Here is a 6,391-nt window from a genome sequence, read left to right as displayed (position 1 = left end):
TGCAGCTTTGTCCTTTGCTTCTGCCTCTGTTTTCTTCAGCCTCAGAGCCAGCACCAAGTTGAATCTATCTTGCCTCTGAGAGAGGGCTTCTGGCTCTCAATCTCCCAGAGTGCTCCTCTCCATCAATATTCCGAAGTAAAACTCCTCATTCAGAGAGGGCTTCTGGCTGAACTCACTTGACGCTCCCTTCTCAATCTAAATTCTGCTCCACTCTCATCCGAAGTAACTAACTAACCCGAAGCTAAGAGCCTCTTCATATATGATTTCCCAAAGGTTGACTCCTCCTTCTGGAGGCACAACTAAGGGAGGTGTGAAATCACAAAGTTACAAAGTTTACTTTGTGAATCTCCCATACTTGTGAACTCCAATGAGTACTGGTGTGAACATAAGCATTGTATCAATTAGTTCTACTTAGTACCTTGTTTCAGGTTCTGGCCCAAAACATCTCCTTGTAAGATCAGATCAGTGATACTGAATCATGCTAAATTAGATAATTATTGTCTCTATCAACTCTAATGACTTAACAATTTGTAAAAATTCCAACAAATGGTATTCATGGTTTTATATTCCTGTGAACATAGTTCCAAATTGCTCTCTAGAATGATTGGCTCATTTCATAACTTCACCATCAATGCATTAGTGTCCCAGTTTTCCCACATCCCCTCCAACATTTTCTTTTCCTATCATCTTAACTAATCTGAGAGCTGTGAGAGGATACCACAGAAATATTTAATTTGCATTCTCTAATTAATAGTGATTTAGAACAATTTTCATATGACCATACATGGCTTTAATTTTGCCATCTGAAAATTATTTATCCATATCAATAGATTCTTTGACCATTTATCAATTGAGGAATGATGTGCAGTTCTTTATATATTTCAGAAATGAGACCTTTATCAGAAACATTGACTGTAAAATTTTTTTGCCAGGTTTGCACTTCCCTTTTAATTTTGCTTTTGTTAGATTTATTTGTATAAAACCTTTTTAATTTAATATAACTAGAAAACTGGCAGTTTGATTGGTATGGCACTGAACAAATAGACCAATTTAGGCAGAACTGTCATTTTTATTATATTAGCTTGACTTGCCCATGAGCAATTGATATTTTTCCATTTACTTAGATCTGATTTTATTTGTGTGAGAAGTGTTTTGTAATTGGGTTGATATAGTTCCTGGATTTGTCTTAGCAGGTAGACACCCAAATATTTTATTTTATCTATAGTTATTTAAATGGAATTTCACTTTTTATTTCTTACTGCTGAGTTTTGTCAGTAATACATAGAAATGCTGATAATTTGTGTGAGATTATTTTATATCCTGCAATTTTACTAAAATTGTTACTTGTTTAGAGTAAGTTCTTGGATGATTTTCTTGGATTTTCTAAGAATATCATAATATCATTTGCAAAGAGTGATAACTTTATTTCTTCATTGCCTATTCTAATTACTTTAATTTCTTTTTCTTTTCTTTTCTCATTGCTAAAGCCAACATTTCTAGCACAATGTTAAATAATAATGGTGATAATGGGCTCCTTATTCCATCTTGATCTTATTGGGAATGCATCCAGCTTCTCTCCATTACAAAGAATGTTTGCTGTTGGTTTTAGATAGATATTGCTTGTTATTGTAAGGAAAGCTCTCTTTATCCCTATACTCTTTAGTGTTTTTTTATAATAGAAATGGGTGCTGTATTTTGTCAAAAGCTTTTTCTGCATCTATTGAGATTATAATTTGTTATTGATATGGCTGATTATGGTAAGAGTTTTCCTGATATAGAACTAGCTCTGCATTCCTGGCATAAATTGCACTTAGTCATAGTGTATTATCCTGCTGTAATGCTGTAAATTGCTGTAATCTCTTTGCTAATATTTTATTTAAATTTTTTGCATCAATATTCATTAGGGAGATTGGTCTGTAATTTCTTTCTCTGTTTTGGTTCTTCCTGGTTTAGGTATCAGTACCATATTTGTTTCATAGAAAGGAACTTGGCAAGACACTTTCTTTACCTATTTTTCCAAAGTTTAAATAGTATTGGAATTAATTGTTCTTTAAATGGTAGAATTCACTTGTAAATCCATCTGGCCCTGGATATTTTTTGTTAGGGAGTTCATTAAGGCTTGTTCAATTTCTTTTTCTAAAATGATACTATTTAGGTAGTTCTGTTAATCTAGGCAATTTATATTTTTGTAAATATTTGTAAATAGTCATCCATTTTGGTTAAATTGTCAGATTTGCTGCCATACATTTGAGCAAAATAACTTATAATTATTGCTTTAATTTCTTTTTCATTGGTGATAAGCTCATTTTCTTCATTTTTGATGCTGGGGATTTTTTTTTCTTTTCTTTTTCTAATCACATTAACCAACGATTTATCTATTTTATTGTTTTTTTTTTTTTTTGATAAAACCTACTCTTAGTTTTATTGATTCACTCAACAGTTTTCTTAGTTTCAATTTTGCTAATCTCTGAGTTTCAGAATTTCTAATTTGGTATTTAATTGGAGGTTTAAAATTTGTTCTTTTGCTAGCTTTTTTAGTTGCATGTCTAATTCATTTCTCTTCCTACTTCTTCATGGGGTAGTATAAATTTCTATATCCAACTGAATGATTAAGTTATTCCCGCTGAGAGCCAAAACTGATGAGATCAAGCTTCAGACAATGCTTATCTCCCTCCCTTCTTTCCCTGGATTGTAATAGGTCTTTTGTGCCTCTTCATCTGATCTATTTTGTTCCATTATACCTCCCCTTTCCTCTTCTCCCAGTACAATCTTTTTTCCATATCTTCATGTTTTTTTTTTCCTTTGATATCATCACATCAATGTCCATTCAGAACCATATGATGTCCCTTTCTGTCTGCCCCAGTAACTCAAAAGTTACAGATATCATTTTCCCATCTGGGGATATAAACAGTTTAATCTTTAAATAATATATATTTTCCTGTTTACCTTTATATTCCTCTCTTGAGCCTGTGTTTATAGATTAAATTTTCTGTTTAGTTGTGGTTTTTTTCAATAGAAATGACTGAAAGTCTCTCACTTCATTGAAGATCCATTGTCTTCCCTGAAAGATGATGCTGAGTCTTGCTGGGTAGTTAATTCTTAATTGTAACCCTAGGTCCTTTGCCTTCCAGAATATGGTATTCCAAACCTTCCAATCCTTTATTTCAGAAGCTGTCAGATCCTGACTGTTGTTCTTTGATAATTGAATTGTTTTTGTCTGGCAACTTGCAGTATTTTTTCTTTGAAATTATTGTTTTGTAGTTTTGCAACAATTTTCATTGGGGTTTCCCTTGTAGGATCTCTTTCCAAAGGTGATCAATGGATTCTTTCAATGAGTATTTCCCCTTCTATGTCTAAACTATTAGAGCATTAATTTTATATTAATAGAATAATTATAATAGAAATCTTTGACTTTGAAGCAAGCAGAAATGTGGAATTTCAATGAATAACTTATATGAATATCAGTTTGATATTTATGGTTGTCTAATGATTGGATTGCAGCTTAATATAATGTGTTATATCAAAAAAATTTTTGCTACTATTTCACATATTAATGGAGAATAAAAAGAAATATGGAAAAATGAGGAACAAAGAAAAGCTGGATCATATCATCAATTTATATATTACCTAGGATCATATTTTTTAAAATCAACAACAAAATCTCATAAGTGTAGTCAGAAAAGGAATTAGAAGAGAATACAGAAAAATATTACTTTGTAAAAAATATAATATAAATGCTATGTATATATATATATAATTTTTTATTTCTTGTTTTATTTTATTCTTTCTTGTTTTTTATTTTTTATTTTGATTGTTTAAAAAGCCAACCAGTCAATAATAGCACTTATGTTGATCATCCATGATTTTGATTAGATAACAAGGAGAATGCTGGGACAGTATGATTACTGAATCTAGGAGAGAACATTTCAAAGAATTCAGAGATGATATTGGTACGAAGCCATTTCCTATCTCAAAGAGATGTTAGCCCATGAGGAGTGGGAGCTTAAAAAAAAAAAACTCTAGTGATACCATTGCTACTTGGAGAAGACCTTAAAGAAACTAAATATTGATTTAAGTTGAAATACTGACTTTCTCTGGCAACATCAATAAATAGGTTGCAGTTTCAGTAAGCTGGAGAAGAATACTAAGCTCTGACTATCTCTACTGCTCAGGCCTAGAAAAAATTTCAGGACCGAATCAATTTGACCTCAAAAGAATGCCTTGTCTTGTAAAGTTGATTTAAGGGAAAAATGCTTTGCTGAAATTGCTAATTGTGTTTTAGCTCAGAAGGAATTTCTAGTTCTTCCAGGAAGGGACCAAACTAAGAAATGAATCTGGAAGTGATGGGAATCTACCTGCTGAACTCAGCTAATGGTATATGATTAGGATAGGTAATCAGCAAATTTCAGTAGTAGTCCAAGTTAAGTTGCACATAGCATGGGACAGCTAGGTGGCTCAGTAGACAGAGCACTGCTCCTGGACTCAGGAATACATGAGTTCAAATATGGCCTCTGGTGCTTACTGTGTGATCCTGAGCAAGTCATTTAATCTTTGTTTTAATCCACCAGAAAAAGAAACATCCTTTCAGTATCCTTGGTAAGAAAATTCCATGGATTGTATGGTCTATGTGGTCATGAACACAGAGACTACTGAATAGCAACTGTTAGAATTTAGATCAGGGTTGATGATAGCTGCCCCAGAATGAATGGTAGTCAAAGTCAGGAGGGCAAGACCTAAAATGGATAGAGGCAATGGCTCAGACAGAAAGACAGAAAGCAGCTGCAGCTAAAGGGGATTCTAAAAGTACAGTTCAGTTGCTTAGCTATCTAAAATCATAAAATTTTTGTATCCCTGAATTCTAGAGTTCTTAGACTATATTGTGTAATTCCTATCCAAGGAATGAATACCTTACTCAACATTCCATAAATGGCCAACCAGCTTATGTTTGAATATCTTCAGTGACAAGCATCTCACTATCTCACAAAGTTGCCACTTTATTTTCAAACCAATCTGTTTGTTTAACATGTTTTCCTCACTAAATCAAATCTGTCAGTAACTTCTACTTAATGTTCTTCACTCTCACTTCTGGAGTCATTCAGAACCATGTAAAGTCTTTCTCCATAGAAAGAATTGTCCTGTCATTGTCCTGTAATTGTTTCTGACTTAATCTAGTCTAAGATGGTATCTCCTCTCTCTATATGTTGTATATCTCTATGTGTATCTATGTATATCTATGTGTATATCTATATTTTATCTCCCCAATTAGAATGTGGGCTTCTAGGACTCTACTAGAATTTTTTTTTCTTTTTTCTTTTTCTTTTTTGGTATCACTAGTTTTTAGCATAAGAGCCACCACTTAATAAGCACTAAATACATGCTCATCAATTGATTCATTGATTTTGGACCTCTTTTTGTAGCCTTCTAATTTTCTTTTTTTTAAATGATAAATGTAATCCCTTTGGAATGAGGGGACTACCCATATTCCCCTATGACAGGAATTCTTAACCTGGAGTTCATCGGTATTAAATATATGTGTTTATGTATGTATATAATATAATGAGTTTATATATATATATATACATATATTATATACATAAACTTTATTTTAATATAATTGACATTCTTTGTCATTCTAAACACATTTTTTATGCCTTTAAAATATGATTCTGAGAAGCAGTACAGAGACTTCACCAGTCTAGCAAAAGAAGTACATGAAATACCCCATAAAGTTCAGAACCTCCGCCTTAAAAGTTTTTATTTCTACATTGAACTGACTTTTCATATTTACTGTTTCTTTTCATCTCTGTATCTTTGCATATTCTATTCCATTCCTAGACAAGTGTCTTCTGTAAAAAATCTTTTCTAATCCCCACTTTGTGGGGATATATTTTATCTTTTTCTGTATACATGTTATTCCCTGTCCCTGCTCTCCACATTTTCTTCCTCCACCCAAATAAAAGTTTCTTGGGGGCAGGGATTTACAACCATGGCACTTAGCATTGTACCTGTCACATAGTGGATCCTTAATCCATGTTTGTCATGCTTGTTGAATTAATGAACAAGGAACATCACTGAGGACATTTCAAATTGACAATAGTCAAACTGAATTGTCCATCATAATTCATCAGCTAAACAACAGGGACTCTTCCACATGATGAAGAAGTGTTATCAACAATTCTCTGAGATTATTAAGTCTCAATTAAGTGTCTAAAAAGGTAAAAATACTTTTTAAAGGAACTCTAGCCTCACATGAGGAGAGGGGTCAGAATCTTGCTCTTATTGTACCTTAAAAGACAACATGGCCCTTTACATCCTGAGTTTTTCTGATATAACGATTATATATGGGCTCAAATTAGAATGGGAAGGATCTGCAATATCACTAATTATCCTG

Source organism: Antechinus flavipes, chromosome 4, assembly GCF_016432865.1.
Source record: "Antechinus flavipes isolate AdamAnt ecotype Samford, QLD, Australia chromosome 4, AdamAnt_v2, whole genome shotgun sequence".
Taxonomy (NCBI): domain Eukaryota; kingdom Metazoa; phylum Chordata; class Mammalia; order Dasyuromorphia; family Dasyuridae; genus Antechinus; species Antechinus flavipes.
Note: the sequence above shows the minus strand (reverse complement) of the source record.